We start from the raw sequence: 24496 nt of genomic DNA on the forward strand, positions 1-24496 counted from the left end.
ATTTTTTGCACAATACATGCATCGTCATCTGTAAAAGGTGTACCCAAGTTTGTTTCAGTTTTAGACAGGGCTCCTATGCATATGAAGCACTTTACAACACTCTAACCCTAACCCTAACCCTGTGAATGTGTTTTAATAAAAAAATTTACATTCAACAATGTGTGTTCGATTCTTTCTTTGACTTTCGGTGGGGGGGCAGGTCTAAAGCTGGGTAAAGTAGCACAAAATGTATGATGGCTGTCTAGAATTATCAGCCGGACAAAATGTTTGTGCCTTCAGGACCAGTGGACATCTAACAAGTGATATTCACTAGTACACTGAATGCACAATGATATCTGTGAACTGAGTGGCAATCAGTCTCATAAAATACAGGTTCTATTTAGTGCCGGTTCAGACTATAGCGTGTGCGGTGATCGCATGTAATATCGGGGCGCACTGCTCCTTCATTACATGCGATCAGATGTTGAGTGCTAATTCAGCCATACACTTTGTATGGCTAAATTCACACTGCACCCGCCCAAAAGTCGCACATGACGCTTTTTTTCACCAGCATCAGGATTTGATCGCACAGTGGTTCACACTTGTACGATCACATCCTGTGCGAACTGTCATATCGCAGTGCAATATGAAATCAAACTGGGGGTGTCTTTAACATTTCTTTGACACCCCCTGCGTATTGCATATGGCAGTGTGAACTGCCAGATGTGCGTTTGCCATGCAGGAACAGGCTGCGAATTCACAGCCTTCCCGCATCGCACAACCGTCACTCAAAGTACTAGTGCTCCTAGGATTCTATATGGCATTGAGATGGGCAGTAGCAATCAGTGTAGGGAGCTCAGAGTAATATATAGTGTATTGCTGGTTCTTTTGTCTATTTCACTTTACATTACCTATATATAACACTTCAATCTCAACACTGAGCAAGTTTCACATAACACTGACATCTCCTTACATTGGTGGGCAGTGAGAAGCATGTCATAAATGAACACAACATAACAGGTGGAGGTAAGTTGTTAATACACTAATGTATTAGAATAAATATATAGTATGGGCACCTTCTGGACAATGACCACCAATGTAAGGTGACATTGGATGAACCTTGGGTGTGACCTACTTCTCAATGTGAGAGGGTTTGTATAAATTAAAGGGGTGCAGAAGGCCCTTGTATTTACACCACTGGGAAAAAAATAACACATAGCCATAATCGCATTGGAACAGCTGGGGAGAGACAACAGTAGAGAAACACCCTGATGAATGTATTAACCCTTCTAAAGTCACACATATATAACACATGATGAACCCAAAAAATGTTGTTTTGGATATGTGCCCAAATTATTAGAATACACAATACAGAATCATTGCAATTTTTGTTTAATTTCAGAAATATTAATAGAAATCTCACAATTATCTTGTGTCTGGCAGATCAGACAAAATTAACGAGTGTCTGGCAGTAATTCCTGCCAGGACACAGCTCCTCTCCCCACAAAATAGTCTAGATATTCCTGTCGGATCTCACGGGCTCTTTGTGATGCCAATATGGAACGTCCGACTTCCATTGAGGTCATGGACTCCACTTGTTCACAGGGTCGTGCCTCTCCACTTGGCCCTGGCATAGCAGGGTCAGTATCCAGTTGCTGCATTAGATAGTTCTCAGCATTCCTGCTTAAAAAGTTATGTAAAATGCAGCAACAGAGGACCACGTGATCAATTTTGTAGAGTGCCAGGTGTATGGAAGTCAGGAATATCCTGAACTGGTTGGCCATTATCCCCGAAGGCATTCTCCACCACTCTGCGAGCTCTGGACAACCAGTAGTTGAAGATCCTTTGGCTGGGGGTGAGGTTCCTCTGAGGGTAGGGCTTCATAAGATGCTCCCCAAGCACAAAAGCATCATCTGCCACAAATACGAAGCTCAGCCCCTCAATGGTTTGCTCCCTGGATGGCAAGTTCAGAGTGCCGTTATGAAGGCGACGAGCAAACTCCGTCTGCTCAATAACTCCCCCATCCGAATTGCAGCCATTTTTGCCAATATCCAAAAAGAGGAACTCATAGTTAGCATTAACAATGGCTAGCATATGTAAGGTTCTGGCACTCTCAGTGCCTCCTATCACATCATTTCCGGGTGCTTTCCATCTACCTAGATAGATGAAGCACATATAGGTGTGTTTCCCTTTAAGAGTGCTGACATCATCACTGAGCGCCGGACTGAACAGCTATTTAAATCACCAGCTCTCACTCACATGTGTTCGTTCAACCTGCTGTGTGCCTAGATGTGCCTTGATGCTAACCTGTCTTGAAGCTCTCATGCTTGCAAGCATACCTCGCTGTCGGAACCACGTTGCGCTGATCCCTGTATCCTGCTACCGGATCATCTGCTCTTGTCGAACCTCTCCTCTGCTACATTGCTACTAGTGATAAGTACCCCACAGGGGAAACCTCAATAACCTTCATACTAAAGCTTATACTGTCTAGCTCTGCATACTAAGGACTGTTACTACATCTGCACTATCTAGATTGCTAGCTCTTGAGCCTACTATCATCTGCTCTTGCACTGGGTTAGTCTCTCCTGTATGTCATCTGCTATCCTATCATCTACTACCATACATGATTGCTAACCTATCTGCATCCCACCTGTTACTATCTCATTCTCAAGAACATTCCTCTCAAGTGTCTGTCACCTATCGTCTCTACTCAACCTGTCTCTTCAGCCTATCACCTCTATACTACTATATACATAGATCACTCCAGGAACTTCTTATTGAGTGTGTGTATTTACTTGCTGAATTGAGATCATCCACACATGATGAGTCTTTGGGAGTTGGGATTGGTGTCTCAGCGTTTCTCTACATGACTACTGAAGTGGAATATTTCTGCAGCTGTAAATCCACATCATACATAAAACGCAGGAGCGTTACAGCATAACAATACTGAAAAAACCTTTATAATTATAAAAAAATGAGCCGGAATTCGGAGGGGGGGGGGGGGCAATGTGGACATGCTTCCCATCTATAGCACCCCCACAATTGGGAAAATTCCACTTTTCCTGAAATTGAGCAGCAATCTCCAGCCATTGCTCTGCGTTTGAAGGAAACTGTGGGGGGAAAAAAAATACACAATTAGTGCTTGAGCACATCACATTATTACACACACAGTTGTCTGTTAAATGCTTATGCAACTTTAAGATATAAACAACAGGAAGACAATCGTTTGCATTTGGGGATCTAACATCTACATACATTTATTTTACACCTCCTAATGTGATTATATTGTAATTCACCAGCTAGAGCTTTGGTATATGCTGACTTTTACATTTAGCATGGGTGGGTGGGGGGACGGGTAAGTAATACTATGCATTTATACATCAATAAGGGCTTGTGGCCACTGAACGTTTTTACATCATTACATAAACATACACAATCCTAGGTTGGAATGGATGGACTGATGTCTTTAAGATAAATCATAAACTAGGTACTAAAACATTTGCAAAGGAAGAATTGGTTCAGGGAAAGTCAGAAAATGACACAGATTCAATATACTGTGAACAGGCAATGCGTTTAGGGACACATAGGAGAGAATGCTGGGGTGGTTACTGGGTAATTTTACAAATGGTTAAGATAATATAAATCTTTACTACTATGTGCATGCGGACAGAGGGTAGTTACAAAATAATGACATCTGTAAATTGATGTACATCCAAAAACAGCATAATTCGGGTGAGATGACTAATACATGTAATGTAATATAAAACATACCTTGATATAGTCCTTCTGCAAGACCTTGATGATAGCAGAGCAGGTCTCAGGGATGATGATACCAAGAGCTTGGGGGGAGATGCCTGTGGTGAAATTGAGATCCTGCAGGCTTCTCCCTGTTGCAAGATATCTCAAAGTCGCAATTAACCTTTGCTCAGGAGTAATTGCAACCCGCATACACGTATCCTGCTTGATAATATAGGGGGACACCAGGGCAAGAAGACGGTGAAAGATGGGATCCGTCATCCTCAAATAATTCCTGAAGTCATCAGAATTATTTTCCTGGAGCTCCCTCAGCAAGGACATGTGGGAAAATTGATCACGGTTAAGCAACCAATTTTTCGTCCAGGAGGTCGCTTCTTCTTCCTCTTGCTCATAACTCGCCTCAGAGCCATAACTCCAAGACCAACTACAGCAAAAGTCGAATCCTTGGTCTCCATAATAAATTCTCGAACGATGTCTCGGAAAATAGCGAAATGTCGTCAACAAAACAAATGCTACCGAAATCAGCGCGAGATGCCCGGAAGGGTCACGGCCAAACACTCACTTCCTCTTTTGTAGCGGCGGACGTGCGTCGAACGTGCGTTGAACGTAGTGACGTCATTTTCTGTCGGCCAACAAAAGTCAAGTGCAAGTCTAGAGCACATTTCAACCAACAACCAACCAACACAACAGCACTGGACAAAAGACGGCCGATCGGTTGGCCGACAATCGGTGCGTGTGTACGAGGCATTAGTCCGTAGAAACAGCTTCAACTCTTTTGGGAAGGTCGTCCACAAGGTTTAGGAGTGTGTCTATGGGAATGTTTGAACATTCTTCTTTGTGGACTGGTGGAACAGGAAGAAGCCATCTCCAAACTGTTCACACAAAGTTGGGAGCATGAAAGTGTTCAAAATGTATTGGTATGCTGACGCCTTAAGGGTTCCCTTTACTGGAACTCAGGGGCCAAGCCCAACCTCTGAAAAACAACCCCCCACCATAATACCCCCTCCACCAAATGATTCAGACCAGTGCACAAAGCAAGGTCCATGAAAACATGGATGAGCGAGTTTGGGGTGGAGGAACTTGACTGGCCTGCACAGAGTCCTGACCTCAACCCGATAGAACACCTTTGGGATAAATTAGAGCGGAGACTGCAAGCCAGGCCTTCTCATCCAACATCAGCGCCTGATCTCACAAATACGCTTCTGGAAGAATGGTCAAAATTCCCATAGACACACTCCTAAACCTTGTGGACAGCCTTCCCAGAAGAGTTGAAGCTCTTATAGCTGCAAATGGTGGGCCAACTCAATATTGAACCCTACAGACTAAGACTGGGATGCCATTAAATTCCTGTGCGCGTAAAGGCAGGTGTCCCAATACTTTTGATAATATAGTGTATATCTGAATCCAAAAACAAACATATAATTGAATTAGATTTATTTTTTTTTTAAAGTTCTGCAAGTACAGAAAATGCATTTTGATCTTGCCAGAAATCCAGTTTCCTTGTAATCTGTGCACTCAACTGAATTCTCAAAGTTATCAGCCTTCCTGCTTCTCTTGGGAAATACAGAACCCCTCCCCTATATGTTACAGAGATGATTACTCACTAGATAGAATATAGAGTGTTTTCACCCAAGGATAGGAAGTGGCAGGATCACAGAAAACAAAGGGAAAAAAAACTTTAAAATGTGATTTGCTACATCTGAAGACTGGTAAGCTGTAATATATAACATTGGGGTAGAATTACTAAAGGCAAATAGACTGTGCACTTTCCAAGTGCAGTTGCATTTGTTTTGCCTAGAGCTTAGCTCTCTTGATTTCCATAATCCAATCATGTGCAAGAAAATAATTTTTTTTTTTATTTTCCTTGCACCTGATTGGGTAATCTTTACAAAGTGGAGCTATACCACATTTACTAAGTAAAATGCATGCAACTGCACATTCAAAGTTCACAGTCTATTTGCCTAAGTATATCCATCCCATTGTTTTCATTAGTTCGAATGAGCTTCAAATTTCACACTTCTTTGCACCCTGTTGAGATACAGGGCATTATATCTTACATTAACTTGCCGACCAGCAATGCACTGGTACATTGCTGGATTGCAAGGGTGATATCTCAGTCATCGCTGCAGCGATGACCAAGATACAATTTTTAGAGCCGGCGAAGCTGGACACAGTAAAAGTAATCCGAGCAGCTAAAGAGCTCCTGGATTATTTTACAGGCGGTGGAAATTTGCGTTTAAAAAGCCGGTGCGCAAATACCACGTGACATAACAAATTGAAACACTCACCATTTAATTCTCAAGGGCCGCTTCTAATATATATATATATATATATATATATATATATATATATATATATATATATTATACACAGTATCTCACAAAAGTGAGTACACCCCTCGCATTTTTGTAAATATTTTATTATATCTTTTCATATGACAACACTGAAGAAATGACACTTTGCTACAATGTAAAGTAGTGAGTGTACAGCTTGTATAAGTGCCGGTTCACACTGAAGCGGCACAACTTCGGGGGCGACCTGTGAAGTCGCGTGCACCGCGGCTTCTGTGCGACTTGCACGGACTTCACAGAATGAATGTCTATGCAAGTCGCCCCGAAGTAGTACAGTAACCTTTTTCTAAGTCAGAGTGACTTGTGTCGCTCCTATTAGAAGGGTTCCTGTACCACACAACGGACCGCGACTTGTCAGGCTGACAAGTCACCTGGCAAGTCGTATAAGTGTGAATGAAAACTAACAGTGTAAATTTGCCTTCCCCTCAAAATAACTCAACACACAGCTATTAATGTCCAAACTGCTGGCAACAAAAGTGAGTACACCCCTAAGATAAAATGTCCAAATTGGGCCCAATTAGCACATTTTCCTCCCTGGTGTCATGTGACTCGTTAGTGTTACAAGGTCTCAGGTATGAATGGGGAGCAGGTGTGTTAAATTTGGTGTTATCATTCAACATGGCAACCCTTGGCAAAGAACACTCTGAGGATCTGAAACAAAGAATTGTTGCTCTACATAAAGATGGCCTAGGCTATAAAAAGACTGCCAAGACCCTGAAACTGAGCTGCAGCATGGCGGCCAAGACCATACAGCAGTTTAACAGGACAAGTTCCACTCAGAACAGGCCTCGTCATAGCCAACCAAAGAAGTTGCTCAGCGTCATATCCAGAGATTGTCTTTGGGAAATAGACATACAGTATGAGTGCTGCCATCATTGCTGCAGAGGTTGAAGGGGTGGGGGGTAAGACTGTCAGTGCTCAGGCCCTATGCCGCATACTGCATTAAATTGGTCTGCATGGCTGTAATCCCAGAACGAAGTCTCTTCTAAAGATGATACACAAGAAAGCCCGCAAACAGTTTGCTGAAGACAAGCAGACTAAGGACATGGATTACCGGAACCGTGTCCTGTGGTCTGATGAGACCAAGATAAACGTATTTTTTCAGCACAATGTTGTAACTTTTTTCTTTTTGAATAAAGCTTTATATTGTGAAAAAAAAAAAAAAAAACGTATTTGGTTTAGATGGTGCAAGCGTTTGTGGCGTCAACCAGGTGAGGTGTATATAGACAAGTGTGTTCTGCCTACAGTCAAGCATGGTGGTGGGTGTGTCATAGTCTGGGGCTGCATGAGTGCTGCCAGCAATTGGGAGCTACAGTTTATTGAGGGAACCATGAATGCCAACATGTACTGTGACATACTGAAGCAGAGCATGATCCCCTCCCTTCAGAGGCTGGGCTTCAGGGCAGTATTCCAACATGATAACGACTCCAAACACACCTCCAAGACAATTACTGCCTTGCTAAATAAGCTGATGGTTAAGGTGATGGACTGGCCAAGCATGTCTCCAGACCTAAACTCTATTGAGCATCTGTGGGGCCAGGGCCGTTTGAAGGAATTTGGGGGTCCCAAGCAAAATGGACATGTAAGCCCCCCCCACACAGCTTTATATTTTTCATTAAACTTAAGTGACCCCTATAAAAGAAGTTGCCAGATATTATCGCCCCCCCCCCCCCCCCGTTCCCCCACCACGTGCCCTAGATGATACCAGGGGGACTTTTTTTCTTATGCTATGGGACTATCCAGCTGTCTGTTAACAGGTAGGTATTGTTCCCAATTGGTCCAATTTTTGCACGAAAAAATGGAGTGACAGACTGTCAGTGTGATCTCATACCTGTCGCTGGCCTGGTCCGGTCCACGTGTGTGAGGAGTATGTGATGTTATGACTCGTGGTGTGTCTCTCTCTCGAAGTTCGCGGGCCTGATGGGGTGGCGCCACTCCCGCGCGCGCTTTAGGCCGCCTAGGCTGGGGCGGGGCTGGTGCACACTGCGCAGATGCGCACCGCAGCCGCGCACTCTCCCCCTAGCGAGCCGGCGCTGCGTGACGTCATGCCGCTCCTCCGCTGTGCCCGCCGGCCTGTCACAGGCCGCCTGTGTGTGCGCCTGTGTGTGAGGCCGGCCTGTGAGTGTGAGGCGGCATTTGTGTTTTGGGTTTTTGGGATAATGTCAGTCCGTGTCTTGGGGCCCCAGGCCAGCTCGGGGGCCCCAAGCAATTGCTTGTTTTGCCTGCCTTGACGCGACGGGCCTGTGTGGGGCATCCTCAAACGGAATGTGTAGGAGCGCAAGGTCTCTAACATCCACCAGGTCCATGATGTAGTCCTAAAGGAGTGGAATAGAACTCCAGTAGCAACCTGTGAAGCTCTGGTGAACTCCATGCCCAAGAGGGTTAAGGCAGTGCTGGAAAATAATGGTGGCCACACAAAATATTGACACTTTGGGCCCAATTTGGACATTTCCACTAAGGGATGTACTCACTTTTGTTGCCAGCGGTTTAAAGATTAATGGCTGTGTGTTGAGTTATTTTGAGAGACAGCGAATTTAAACTATTATACAAACTGTACACTCACTACTTTACATTGTAGCAATGTGTCATTTCTTCAGTGTTGTCACATGAAAAGATAAAATAAAATATTAACAAAAACGTGAGGGGTGTGCTCACTTTTGTGAGATACTGTATATATATAATGCTTGGAGGTTCTAAGTAATTTCTCTAGTCTCTATTAGATTTTTACATATTTGTTAGAAGTGTCAGAATTGGCCCAGAACTGATTTACAAACTCTGTCTTCATTTCTTATAGATTTAGGATCACCTTTATACAATGGAGAGAAAATGTCTTTTATCCGTACTGCGACTAATTCCGCTTTACTTCTTCATCAGCGCTGTTCACTGTGAGTAATAACAGACCTAAAGTGATACTAAAGTCTAATTTTTTTGCGTTTCAAAATAATAAACATTGTCTTAGAAACATGCCAATGTTTATTGCTAAATTTTATAATGATGGTGATCTTTACACTTCCTAATAGATATAATGTGTATATTGTACAATGTTCAAGGCTTTACCTCTCCTACCAAGAGAAAAAAAGCTTTTCACCATTACAAACGCTTGGGCGCTAAAATCATTCTTCTATAGGAAACCCACTTTGCCAAATCTAGTCACCCCAAATATTTCCATAAAGCATGTAACCAATCCTTCTGCACACTATTTTCTTCAAAATACAGGGGTGTAGCAATTTTTATACATAACTCATTCCCTTTCGAGGTATTCTGAGATGAGAAGAGTAGTTTTTGATACTCGAGGTCTCTCTTGGGTACTATAGTGAATGTATACACAACTAATGAAGCTACCTCAACTTTTTTTCACTAATTTCTAGAAACCCTTGAAAAATTCCACTCTCCTCATATGATACTAGGGGGAAACTTTAACATGGTGGCTCACCCCTCTATAAATAAAAGCAATCCTACATCCCTCTCAAATTCATTTCCTACATTTCTGTCTAAAAAGCTAAAAGACTCGCAACTTATTGACACATAGAAAGCCTTGAAAGCAGGTGCAAACGAAAACATATTTTACTCCAACCCCCACAATACCGCAGCCAGATTAGAGTACATCTTTTGTACCCCAATTTTATTCATACCCTGACACCAGAATATATCCATGACCCTGAAACCAGAAGACTTAAATATCTTAAAAGAAGGGAATCATCTAAAATTGAGTCCTTAAGATACTTAAAAGCCAAATTTTTACTTTACGGCAATATTTCATCTACAGTTTTTGCCAGAAAACTAAACCAATCTCTAAAACCTCCCCACATATTTAAACTGAACACATCCTCAGGTTTCTCTACCTCTCACCCCAAAGAAGTCTTACAAATCTTTAAAAAATTCTACACATCCCTACTTTCACCACCCTTAGGTAATATAACACCAGAGCCCAAAACATGGTTTGAAAACATACAGTACCAATCCCTAGATGATCTGCTTCCCAATTAGATATAATATTTCCAAAAAGTGCAGCGCTAAACATAAATGAAAAAATCAATATTTTAGTGAAACAGTGGAAAAACCACAAAGGCGTAAAAGGGGTAGTGTCCAAAACAATGATTACAGTCCCAGAAATTGGTGCAAATAAAATAAAATAAATCCACATGCAGGATGTTGACAAAAAACTCCTTCCAGTGACACCAGGGAAAAGTGTAAGATGGGGACACCTCTGTGCACAAGTAAGGCAAGCAGCTTACCAAAACTCCGTGGCTACTCAATTGAATGAGACAGCCTCTCCCAGCAAGTTGTTATACCAATGTGGTCAGTGGATGTCAAGTTCAGGCACTCCTTAGTTACTCCGTCATACATACATGAATATGCACATCCCGGGCTCTGGCACTGAAGGTCCCCCGGGGCCGGTTCTTCCTCAGCACGTCTGTCTCCGGCAGGGACACCCCCAGCGCCTTATTGCGAGTTTTCACAGTCTTCACACAGCCAGTGGTAAGCTGCTTGCCTTACTTGTGCACAGAGGTGTCCCCATCTTACACTTTTCCCTGGTGTCACTGGAAGGAGTTTTTTGTCAACATCCTGCATGTGGATTTATTTTATTTTATTTGCACCAATTTCTGGGACTGTAATCATTGTTTTGGACACTACCCCTTTTACGCCTTTGTGGTTTTTCCACTGTTTCACTAAAATATTGATTTTTTCATTTATGTTTAGCGCTGTACTTTTTGGAAATATTGTGTTTATGGATCACTGTTAGTTGATTTTGTGCCAGCTGCTTGTATTTTATTCACCGTCACTAATTTTGCTCATTTTTAGCGTGGAAATATTTCTCTTTTTTTGTTCCCAATTAGATATATTTAACGCCCCTTTCACTGACAGAGAAGTAGCATCAACTATTAAAACAATGAAAAAGCCCCAGGACCAGATGGATATACATCTGTATACTATAAAAAATTCTCCACAATCCTAGTCCCTAAATTGACACCGTTATTCAATCGTGTTCTCCACGGACATAACTTCCCAGACGAAACGTTATTAGCAAATATGTCTCTTCTTCCAAAACTCAATAAAGACTTAGCTCACCCAAAAAACTTCAGCCCAATATCAATGATCAATAACGATTTAAAAATATTTACTAAAATTCTTTTGACAGACTCGCCTCTATTATATCTTGTCGAATTTTTCCAAATCTGGCTTCATCCCTAATCGTCAGATAACTGACAATATAAGACTTGCAATCAATATAATACAAGATGTTAACAAATTCTCTCGCAAACTATTACTCCTAGGACTGGATATACATAAAGCGTTTAAAAGTGTTCATGGCAATAACGTGAAATGATCCTAACAAGATATGGCTTTAAAGAAGAATTCCTAAACGGTTTCAAAGCCCTATACTGAAAACCCAAAACACGTATCAAAATACCTGGTTGTAATTCAGATATTTTTCCTCTTGGTAGAGGGACTAGGCAAGGCTGTCTCTTATCACCACTCCAATTTGTGTTAGCCCTAGAACCTTTCTCCACAGCAATTTCTCAACACCCAGATATTACTGGATATGCTAAGGAACAAAACATTTTCAAGATCTGTCTTTATGCTGTTGATGCTTTACTATTTCTTTCCAACCCCTAATTTCCATACCCAATCTCCTAGATATCCTAGAAAAAAATTCCAATGTCTCAGGTTTAAAAATGGATGTTTCAAAATCGGTGTCCCTTCCTTTTAACTTTTCTACCTCAGAACTGTACCAGTAAAAAAGCAACTTCTCCTTTATCTGGTCTAACAACACCATACCATACTTAGGTATCCACCTTTCCAACCACTATAGATAATTATTCCAATGCAACTTCTCCCCGTTAGAATCAAAAATTTGCCTTAATGCTTGGTCCTCCTTTCACCTATCCTTTCTAGGTAGAATTACAGCCATAAAAATTAACATACTTCCAAAATTACTATATCTATTCAGATCCCTCCCTATTACACTAACTAAAACATACATCCTTAAAATTCAATCCACCATTAACAAATTTATTTGCAATAGCAAACCCCTTAGGTACACAAAAAAAAAATCTTATATTATTCTTACAGATCGGATGGCTTAGGTCTACTCCAACTCTGGCTACATTATATCTCCTGTAGACTTACCCAAAATGCACAATGGAATATATGTAATCCTACAATACCTTGGAATTTTTTTTTTTTTTTAAATCTGTTTCTTCATATTCTCTACCTGGTCTTCTTTGGTGAAATGGTATTACAATATGTTCCATTTCCACTCACAATACCAACTCTCCCAAGCTTTGGAACAAATGTAAGAAAGACCTGACATGTCTAACCCCTTCCCAGTGCATAATTTCTGGGTGATTATAGATCTAAATCAACTTTTCTTTTCCTTGATAAGTTCCAGTGGTGAATAAATAAAAAACAAACTAAGTTATCTGACTTTTATAATGGTGACAAATGTATCTCTTTTAACACATTTCAAGTATTAAATGGAGCCCCCATTTCAGAACTTCATAATTACCTTCAAATTCGATCTTTTTACAAATCCCACTATCTCAAACCCTCAAAATCTCCACTGACCACTTTTACACATATATGTTTTAAGAACCCAAGAGGGAAGGGTATTATATCTTCTCTTTATAATGACCTCAACATCGCCACCCCCTCCGATAAATTACCATAAATGCTCAAATGAAATTCTGAAATAAACATGCAATTGACCATTTCAGAATGGTCTACTATGGGGTTCAATCTATGCAAATTAACTAAATCTCTGACAATTAGAGAGACAGCAGTGAAACTCTTCACCAGATAGTATTACACACCCTCTCATCTACACATAATCTATCCAGGGGTCTCCCCAATCTACTTCAGGTGATTTCCAACCCCTGGGACTTTCATCCACATATTTTGGGATTGTGAACAGCTAGCTCCCACATGGAAGGATGCTTTTTGCCTTATCATTAAACTTGAAGGAAAAAACATTATACTCACTAATCTTATCGGTAGTGTTGAGCGAACACGGACTGTATTATTCGTGTTCGTACCGAATAATTGGATTTTTTGTACCCGAACACGGACACGGACACTTTACTGTATGTTCGGGTAAAAATCCGTGTTCGGTCGTTTTATTTCCGGGTTTTGCATGCTTTGGCGCTCTTTTCATGGCGGGCTTTCAACAGCCAATCAACAATCGTTTAACTGGTGTGCCTTAAGCCATCCCAGCCATGCCTGCAAATGTCTCAGTAGCTGTGATTGGCCGTCTGAAGCATGTGACCAAGTCTTTATAAGTTCGAGGCAGCCGCAGCGGCGTCATTATGCTGCTTAGATTCAGGGACAGAGCACACATCAACGTGCTGGCTGCTGATTAGGGAAAGATAGGCAGGAAAAAACCATTTGTGTCCGGATAGAATTGAGGGACAGGTCGGAGTGTTTAGGCAGGGCGAGTTGTAGGCATTTTAGGGATAGAGTCTGCTGAATTATATAGGGTCAGTGTCTTCTACAAACTACAATCGATATTGCTGTGTGGGGGGTGGGGTCTGCACTCAATCCTGATCTACGATCTCTTCTCAATCCTGTTAGGGACAGAGTCTGCTGAATTTTAGGGAAACTGTGTTCTACAAACTACAATCGATATTGCTGTGTGGTGTGGGATTGGAGATAGGCAGGTGTCAGTGATCCACATCCATTTTTCTGTGTGTGAGCTGCAGTGAACACAATCTTTTTGGGCTGCAGTGAACACAATCTTTTTGGGCTGCAGTGAACACAATCTTTTTGGGCTGCAGTGAACACAATCTTTTTGGGCTGCAGTGAACACAATCTTTTTGGGCTGCAGTGAACACAATCTTTTTGGGGTGCAGTGAACAAAATCTTTTTGGGGTGCAGTGAACACAATCCTTTTTGGTGTGCAGTGAACACAATCTTTGTGGGGTGCAGTGAACAAAATCCTTTGTGGGGTGCAGTGAACACAATCTTTTTGGGGTGCAGTGAACAAAATCCTTTTTGGGGTGCAGTGAACAACATCCTTTTTGGGGTGCAGTGAACACAATCTTTTTGGGGTGCAGTGAACAAAATCCTTTGTGGGGTGCAGTGAACACAATCTTTTTGGGGTGCAGTGAACACAATCTTTTTGGGGTGGAGTGAACAAAATCCTTTTTGGGGTGCAGTGAACAAAATCATTTTTGGGGTGCAGTGAACACAATCTTTTTGGGGTGCAGTGAACACAATCTTTGTGGGGTGCAGTGAACACAATCTTTTTGGGGTGGAGTGAACAACATCCTTTTTGGGGTGCAGTGAACAACATCCTTTTTGGGGTGCAGTGAACACAATCTTTTTGGGGTGCAGTGAACACAATCTTTGTGGGGTACAGTGAACAGAATCTTTGTGGGGTGCAGTGAACACAATCTTTGGGGGGTACAGTGAACACAATCTTTGTGAGGTGCAGTGAACACAATCTTTGTGGGGTGCAGTGAACACAATCATTGTGGGGTGCAGTGAACTCAATCTTTGTGGGGTACAGTGAACACAATCTCATACTGAAGGTTTGAGGGTGCTGCCTGTTCCATACTCCCCCTACTCCTCATCTAGCCTTTTAGGGGTACAAACAATAGTAATTGGGGCCTAGTGTGGTTGTGTACGTGTGATATACATACACTTTTTTGGGATCATATTTTCTATTCCGCTATTTAATCAAAAACCTTTGGGGATCAGTTAAATTGGGGGATAGTCTGTGTTGGTACGTGTGAGAGAGATCCACCTTTCCAAGTTGTTGGGGTTCATCTCATACTTCTGAAGGTTTGAGGGTGCTGCCTGTTACATACTCCCCCTACTCCTAGCCTTTTAGGGGTACAAACAATAGTAATTGGGGCCTAGTGTGGTTGTGTACGTGTGATATACATACACTTTTTTGGGATCATATTTTCTATTCCGCTATTTAATCAAAAACCTTTGGGGATCAGTTAAATTGGGGGATAGTCTGTGTTGGTACGTGTGAGAGAGATCCACCTTTCCAAGTTGTTGGGGTTCATCTCATACTTCTGAAGGTTTGAGGGTGCTGCCTGTTCCATACTCCCCCTACTCCTAGCCTTTTAGGGGTACAAACAATAGTAATTGGGGCCTAGTGTGGTTGTGTACGTGTGATATACATACACTTTTTTGGGATCATATTTTCTATTCCGCTATTTAATCAAAAACCTTTGGGGATCAGTTAAATTGGGGGATAGTCTGTGTTGGTACGTGTGAGAGAGATCCACCTTTCCAAGTTGTTGGGGTTCATCTCATACTTCTGAAGGTTTGAGGGTGCTGCCTGTTCCATACTCCCCCTACTCCTAGCCTTTTAGGGGTACAAACAATAGTAATTGGGGCCTAGTGTGGTTGTGTACGTGTGATATACATACACTTTTTTGGGATCATATTTTCTATTCCGCTATTTAATCAAAAACCTTTGGGGATCAGTTAAATTGGGGGATAGTCTGTGTTGGTACGTGTGAGAGAGATCCACCTTTCCAAGTTGTTGGGGTTCATCTCATACTTCTGAAGGTTTGAGGGTGCTGCCTGTTCCATACTCCCCCTACTCCTAGCCTTTTAGGGGTACAAACAATAGTAATTGGGGCCTAGTGTGGTTGTGTACGTGTGATATACATACACTTTTTTGGGATCATATTTTCTATTCCGCTATTTAATCAAAAACCTTTGGGGATCAGTTAAATTGGGGGATAGTCTGTGTTGGTACGTGTGAGAGAGATCCACCTTTCCAAGTTGTTGAGGTTCATCTCATACTTCTGAAGGTTTGAGGGTGCTGCCTGTTCCATACTCCCCCTACTCCTAGCCTTTTAGGGGTACAAACAATAGTAATTGGGGCCTAGTGTGGTTGTGTACGTGTGATATACATACACTTTTTTGGGATCATATTTTCTATTCCGCTATTTAATCAAAAACCTTTGGGGATCAGTTAAATTGGGGGATAGTCTGTGTTGGTACGTGTGAGAGAGATCCACCTTTCCAAGTTGTTGGGGTTCATCTCATACTTCTGAAGGTTTGAGGGTGCTGCCTGTTCCATACTCCCCCTACTCCTAGCCTTTTAGGGGTACAAACAATAGTAATTGGGGCCTAGTGTGGTTGTGTACGTGTGATATACATACACTTTTTTGGGATCATATTTTCTATTCCGCTATTTAATCAAAAACCTTTGGGGATCAGTTAAATTGGGGGATAGTCTGTGTTGGTACGTGTGAGAGAGATCCACCTTTCCAAGTTGTTGGGGTTCATCTCATACTTCTGAAGGTTTGAGGGTGCTGCCTGTTCCATACTCCCCCTACTCCTAGCCTTTTAGGGGTACAAACAATAGTAATTGGGGCCTAGTGTGGTTGTGTACGTGTGATATACATACACTTTTTTGGGATCATATTTTCTATTCCGCTATTTAATCAAAAACCTTTGGGGATCAGTTAAATTGGGGGATAGTCTGTGTTGGTACGTGTGAGAGAGATCCACCTTTCCAAGTTGTTGGGGTTCATCTCATACTTCTGAAGGTTTGAGGGTGCTGCCTGTTCCATACTCCCCCTACTCCTAGCCTTTTAGGGGTACAAACAATAGTAATTGGGGCCTAGTGTGGTTGTGTACGTGTGATATACATACACTTTTTTGGGATCATATTTTCTATTCCGCTATTTAATCAAAAACCTTTGGGGATCAGTTAAATTGGGGGATAGTCTGTGTTGGTACGTGTGAGAGAGATCCACCTTTCCAAGTTGTTGGGGTTCATCTCATACTTCTGAAGGTTTGAGGGTGCTGCCTGTTCCATACTCCCCCTACTCCTAGCCTTTTAGGGGTACAAACAATAGTAATTGGGGCCTAGTGTGGTTGTGTACGTGTGATATACATACACTTTTTTGGGATCATATTTTCTATTCCGCTATTTAATCAAAAACCTTTGGGGATCAGTTAAATTGGGGGATAGTCTGTGTTGGTACGTGTGAGAGAGATCCACCTTTCCAAGTTGTTGGGGTTCATCTCATACTTCTGAAGGTTTGAGGGTGCTGCCTGTTCCATACTCCCCCTACTCCTAGCCTTTTAAGGGTACAAACAATAGTAATTGGGGCCTAGTGTGGTTGTGTACGTGTGATATACATACACTTTTTTGGGATCATATTTTCTATTCCGCTATTTAATCAAAAACCTCTGGGGATCAGTTAAATTGGGGGATACTCTGTGTTGGTACGTGTGAGAGAGATCCACCTTTCCAAGTTGTTGGGGTTCATCTCATACTTCTGAAGGTTTGAGGGTGCTGCCTGTTCCATACCCCCCCTACTCCTCATCTAGCCTTTTAGGGGTACAAACAATAGTAATTGGGGCCTAGTGTGGTTGTGTACGTGCGAGATACATACACTTTTTTTGATCATATTTCCTATTCCGCTATTCAATAAAAACCTTTGAGGATCAATTGAATTGCGGGATAGTCTGTGTCGGTACGTGTGAGAGAGATCCACCTTTCCAAGTTGTTGGGGTTCATCTCATACTTCTGAAGGTTTGAGGGTGCTGCCTGTTCCATACCCCCCCTACTCCTCATCTAGCCTTTTAGGGGTACAAACAATAGTAATTGGGGCCTAGTGTGGTTGTGTACGTGCGAGATACATACACTTTTTTTGATCATATTTCCTATTCCGCTATTCAATAAAAACCTTTGAGGATCAATTGAATTGCGGGATAGTCTGTGTCGGTACGTGTGAGAGAGATCCACCTTTCCAAGTTGTTGGGGTTCATCTCATACTTCTGAAGGTTTGAGGGTGCTGCCTGTTCCATACCCCCCCTACTCCTCATCTAGCCTTTTAGGGGTACAAACAATAGTAATTGGGGCCTAGTGTGGTTGTGTACGTGCGAGATACATACACTTTTTTTGATCATATTTCCTATTCCGCTATTCAATAAAAACCTTTGAGGATCAATTGAATTGCGGGATAGTCTGTGTCGGTACGTGTGAGAGAGATCCACCTTTCCAAGTTGTTGGGGTTCATCTCATACTTCTGAAGGTTTGAGGGTGCTGCCTGTTCCATACCCCCCCTACTCCTCATCTAGCCTTTTAGGGGTACAAACAATAGTAATTGGGGCCTAGTGTGGTTGTGTACGTGCGAGATACATACACTTTTTTTGATCATATTTCCTATTCCGCTATTCAATAAAAACCTTTGAGGATCAATTGAATTGCGGGATAGTCTGTGTCGGTACGTGTGAGAGAGATCCACCTTTCCAAGTTGTTGGGGTTCATCTCATACTTCTGAAGGTTTGAGGGTGCTGCCTGTTCCATACCCCCCCTACTCCTCATCTAGCCTTTTAGGGGTACAAACAATAGTAATTGGGGCCTAGTGTGGTTGTGTACGTGCGAGATACATACACTTTTTTTGATCATATTTCCTATTCCGCTATTCAATAAAAACCTTTGAGGATCAATTGAATTGCGGGATAGTCTGTGTCGGTACGTGTGAGAGAGATCCACCTTTCCAAGTTGTTGGGGTTCATCTCATACTTCTGAAGGTTTGAGGGTGCTGCCTGTTCCATACCCCCCCTACTCCTCATCTAGCCTTTTAGGGGTACAAACAATAGTAATTGGGGCCTAGTGTGGTTGTGTACGTGCGAGATACATACACTTTTTTTGATCATATTTCCTATTCCGCTATTCAATAAAAACCTTTGAGGATCAATTGAATTGCGGGATAGTCTGTGTCGGTACGTGTGAGAGAGATCCACCTTTCCAAGTTGTTGGGGTTCATCTCATACTTCTGAAGGTTTGAGGGTGCTGCCTGTTCCATACTCCCCCTACTCCTCATCTAGCCTTTTAGGGGTACAAACAATAGTAATTGGGGCCTAGTGTGGTTGTGTACGTGTGATATACATACACTTTTTTTGGATCATATTTTCTATTCCGCTATTTAATTTAACTGGGCCTCCATGCGAGACCTGTGTGCCTTGTTGCGCTGTTTTGAGTACTCCACCAACATGGCCAGTGGCAATGACGCCGTTCTCAGCTTAACTATCCCACTTCTATGCCTCCTTGAAAAAACAATTCGGGCGATGATGGAAGAGGATGTGGCACAGGATGAGGAGGAGGAGGAGGATGAAGAGGTAACATTTCCAAGGCTTTCAGGGCAGTCATTCGCAAGGGGCTCCGAGGGTGGGTTCCTGCACACGCAAACGCCAGGGACGCAATTGTCCAGCAGGGGCACAGTTCTGGAGGATGAGGAGGATGAGGAGGAGGAGGAGCTGGAGGAGGAGATGGAACCATGTTCACAGCAGGGTGGCACCCAGGCCAGCTCATGGCCATCACTGGTGCGTGGCTGGGGGGATACAGAGGACACGGACCATACACCTCCCACAGAGGACAGCCTTTCGTTGCCTCTGGGCAGCCTGGCACACATGAGCGATTACATGCTGCAGTGTCTCCACAACGACCGCCGAGTTGCCCACATTCTAACTTGTGCTGATTACTGGGTGGCCACGCTGCTGGATCCCCGTTACAAGGACAACGTACCGTCCTTAATTCACTCACTGGAGCGCGATCGCAAGATGCGCGAGTACAAGCGCACGCTGGTAGACGCCATGCTGCTGGCATTCCCATCTGACAGCGGGGCCACAGTGGAAGCACAAGGCAGAGGAGGAGGAGGAGGAGGTCGCCAACGCAACCAGGGCACCGCCAGCACCTCAGAAGGCAGGGTTAGCATGGCCGAAATGTGGAAAAGCTTTGTCAGCACGCCACAACAAACAGCAGCACCAGCAGCTCAGATGGAACGTCTTAGCAGGAGGCAGCATTTTACCAACATGGTGGAGCAGTATGTGTGCACACGCCTACATGTAGTGAATGACGGGTCTGCCCCCTTCAACTTCTGGGTCTCCAAATTGGGCACATGGCCTGAGCTTGCCCTTTACGCCTTGGAGGTGCTGGCGTGCCCTGCAGCCAGTGTATTATCTGAACGGGTATTTAGCACGGCTGGGGGCGTTATAACAGACAAGCGCAGCCGCCTGTCCAGAGACAATGTGGACAAGCTCACGTTCATTAAAATGAACCAGGCATGGATCCCACGGGACTTTTCCGTACCTTATGCAGAATAGCAATGGATACCGACCTTACCCACCCATTGTTCCATTTTTGCTCTTTCTCACTCTTTTGGGGTGTACCCTCATTTAAAATTTGTGAAAAGAAGCAGTGTTGGCTACCTCGTCCTCCTCCTCAGGGCCAGATTAATGTAGGGGCTATTGGAGCTGCAGCTCCAGGCCCCTACCTTTTATATAGGCCCCGGGTTGGCCATATTCACTGTTACCGCTCTTCTGTCACTTGTAAACACAGAAGTCTGGCTTCTATGCTCGCTTCCCCAGGCAGCACCCTCAGAACCTCCCCACACAGCGTGAAGGCCGGACAAGGAGGGACAGTTGGCGATGCATGGATGTGTTTATGGGCTTCAGAGACAGCATCCCATGTTGAATTAGGCATGCATGGCTGCACCCTTCCTCCTCTGGGTGCATGGCAAGGCACGGCCCTAAGGCCCTTCAAAATCCTCAGCACCAAGCCCATGATGCTGTTAATCCGGCCCTGGTCCTCCTCCACCGCCGCTTCCACCTACACCGCCCATAGGTGTGCGCAGCCTATTGCATTAAGGTGTGCACCCCAAAGTTGAAATACACATGCATGTGTTTGCCAGCAGGGAGAGTAATGTATCGGGGCCATGTACCTGTAGGCAAGGAGAAATAGAGCAGAGCAGGTCCCAGGGAGATCTTTCCCATCTCCTCACTGGCAATGCTATGTGCCCTAGGTGATTAGGGTGTGCCCAGGCACACCCAGCACACCCTGTGCGCACGCCTATGTCACCGCCACATCCACCACCACCTTAACCTCCCTCCTACTCCATATGGGCCTCGTCCTTCAGAGATGAAGAAGAACATTGTTTTATTTTTCTGTTTTTTTTTGTTGTTTTAAGTTATTTCCCTATCCACATTTGTTTGCAGAGCACTTGCCATGCTCTTAATTACGTTTTGCTGCCATTTGCAGCACTCTAGCCCTTTCCTTTGGTGTTTTAGAGCCATTTTAGTGCCTTAAAGTTCGGGTCCCCATTGACTTCAATGGGGTTCGGTGTCCGGGAAAAGTTCGGTAAAAGTCCGGGACACGGACCCGGACTTTTTTTTAAAGTTCGGCCGAACCCGTCGAACACGGACATCTAGGTGTTCGCTCAACCCTACTTATCGGTTTACAATGTCAAGGTATCCCACATGTACATCCACCTCTATTACAATTAATCCACATGATTTGTGTTGCCACAAACTGGACAATTGCATATCATTGCAAATATAGTTCTGTACCTTTTCCACAAATAATAGCGAGAGTAGATGACATCAAGATCATGGAGAATATTTTCCACACAATTAATAATACAAGAAAGCCTTTAACCTGAAATGGGATCCCATTCCCTGGTTTATCTACAGAACATCAGTTAATGCATAGAATCCATACAGATACCTCTATATGATAGTATTCTGTTGTTTTTCATTTTTTTCTATTATTTTCTTTCTTTTTCTTTCTATTATTTCATGATAATAGTTATTTGAATCCTCGCTTAGTCATATGATATAAAAGATTACTATCTGAATCAGTAATCGACTGATATCATTTTTTTAATGCCGATACCGATATTTTGGGTCTACCCATAAATAAAATTATTAATCAGATATCGGTATCGGCCTATATCGGCTGATATTTTCGGACATTTAAAAATTTTTATTTTTTTATTTTTTACAGGTACTCTTGCGGAGGGATCTGGGGGTCTAAAAGACCCCAAACCCCTCCTCTGCTTTAAAAGCATTCAAAACGCCAAGTTTGGCTGTTTTGAATGCTGTAATCTTTTTGAATTTGGCGCCGAGTACCCCGAAGTGATGTCATAACATAACTTCCGGGTTTTTTACATGGAGACCCGATCAGAGCTGAATTTGGCTTTGATCAGGTCTTCGGCAGCCGTGCAGGTAGGATGCCCGGGTCTCCCATTGAAATGGGAGACCCAGGCGAGCCGCAGAAGGCGGCGGGAGGGGGAGACGTCCCCTCCCGCTCCTTGTAATGACAGCCGAGCGGCTTCTCAGCCCCATCGGTTGTCATTACAAGACAGCCAACCATTGGCTATGGATGCCGGTACCAGGGTGATGCCTCTATCTGCAGGCATCACTCCAGTACAGCACTTTCCAGAAATATGGGTAATATCGGTAACCTCAGGGGCCGAAAATTTTAGCTTTTCTTCCAGAATTCGAACAAACTACATTAATAAATATAAAAAAAAAATAGATGTTCATAAGACATAATACTATCAAAGTATCTGCTCCATGTTACCTGGAACCATTTGCCAAATAATAAAGATTGGATTTTATGACAAGATTGTGCAAAAAAAAAAGTATTTGTGTTTTATTGACAGGTGATTGTGGACTGCCTCCAAGGATTCCCTATGGAATGCCAAAACAAGAGTTTGCATATAAAACAAAGTTTGCTGTAGAATCCATTGTGACGTACGATTGCCTGCCTGGATTTATACGAGCTCCAAGAACTAGAAATCATGTTACTTGCTTGGATGACTCCCATTGGTCCTCCTATGATGAATTCTGCCTATGTAAGCAAACATTTATTTTACAGTTCATTTTGGTTTTAAACTGTTTACTATACATTACAAGGATGTTATGTATTACATTGATATGATAAAGCTGAACTTCTGGCAAACAGCTAAATATACAGACACTGTCCTACCTGCCGAGGAGTTTGGAATCATGTCCATCCTGTAATGAGTTTTAAAAAGCCCAGCCATACATTACAGTCATGCTTGGGAGAGGAGGGGTCCTGTTCTTCATCTATGACTGGACAGTGAAAGGAGAAGCAGCACACTGATAAGCTCATCTCTCTGTCTCTCTACTCTCTCAGCTCTTATCACCACGTTCCTTGCACGACATCACACCTGATTGGCTGCTTGTGCTGCTTCTCCCTACTCCTCCTTTTTTTCTTTTAATTCTTTATTCAGCGGAAGCAGTATAACATGTTCTCAAACACATACATATCAGCATGAAATGCAGACAACATTGTACGCCAAAACATAAAGTCAATTAAAGATACTGTAGATCGAAGGTGTTGGACTGTGTGATTAGTATTGGATATGTATATTCAGCAGAGGGGCTTGTACATTCCCTTGGAGTACACCGTTTCCTTCTACGCATTTTTGTTTTTTCTTTTTTACAATATACAGGGGAAAACTAACACTTAACCCCAGTGGAAAGATAAAAAGTGGGGAGAATGGGTGATAAGAGGAATAGAAAAGTAAGAGAGAAAAAAAAGGGGGCAGCAGCAGCAAAGAAGGAGGGTGAGGGGGTGTGTAGAAGGAGAAACCCACCCAATCCTCCTGGCGTGGAACCCTGAGGAGCCTTTTACCTCAAGATAATAAAAAGAGTGTCACAATATCTCACCTCATATATCAAGAAATAAGGAGTCCAAACTTTCCAGTGCTTTTCTTTTTGTTCCCTGAGCATCATTACTACAAAGGGGGTGTGATCTGGATCTAACATCAAAGGGGAATGCCTCCATCCCAATATGCATACAAAAATAGAACAGCCAACGAAGTGGCCAAGTTGCCCAGGGGGACTTTGATTGAGGCATCACACTTATATTGGTAAAGACAAAGTAACATTCTATCTGGTAAAGAATATATTTATTGCACAGATAACAATAATTTTATTTATGGGTAGACCCATGAGACATATTGGACTGATCCAATGAGGCAATAATGAATTAATAATAAAAGTATACACTGAGCAGACTGATCCAGTGAGTATAGAACTATTATAGTTCATTGTCCAATGTTTGACTCTATACCTATGACTTTGATATTGTCTAGATGTTTATTAAACACAAATATATATATATATATATATATATATATATATATATATATATAATACTTATTCTACTGTTCTACTTTCTAGACGCATGACATGCATCCATTCCTGAAGAGCGAATATCACTTCGCGAAACACATAGAGTGTATTAAGATGCCAGGTTTTCATGATTTTTTTTATGTGTATGCTTTTATTGTTAATTCATTATTGCCTCATTGGATCAGTCTAATATGTACCCATAAACACAATTATTGTTATCTGTGAAATAAATATATTCTTTACCAGATAGAATGTTACTTTGTCTTTACCAATATAAGTGTGATGCCTCAATCAAAGTCCCCCTGGGCAACTTGGCCACTTCGGTGGCTGTTCTATTTTTCCCTGAGCATCATTGTCAAGTTTTCCATCACTTGGATCTCATTAATTCAAGCAAGTCAATGTGTTTTATTGGGGGCACAGTACTTTTCTGCAGTGCTGGAATGCAGGCTTTCGCTGCATTAAAGTGTACCCCATTCATG

General features: G+C 42.7%; 1 long non-coding RNA gene across 1 annotated transcript in view; it reads left to right on the forward strand.

The window, feature by feature from the left end:
- LOC309551203 overlaps window positions 1-24496 on the forward strand; it is a 105896-nt gene that overhangs the window by 24121 nt on the left and 57279 nt on the right. The window contains exon 2 of the long non-coding RNA XR_014225060.1: window positions 8881-8971. This is a non-coding gene — a long non-coding RNA (uncharacterized lncRNA). The remainder of the gene's footprint in view (window positions 1-8880; window positions 8972-24496) is intronic.

Source organism: Pelophylax lessonae, assembly GCF_965119305.1.
Source record: "Pelophylax lessonae genome assembly, chromosome: 1".
Taxonomy (NCBI): domain Eukaryota; kingdom Metazoa; phylum Chordata; class Amphibia; order Anura; family Ranidae; genus Pelophylax; species Pelophylax lessonae.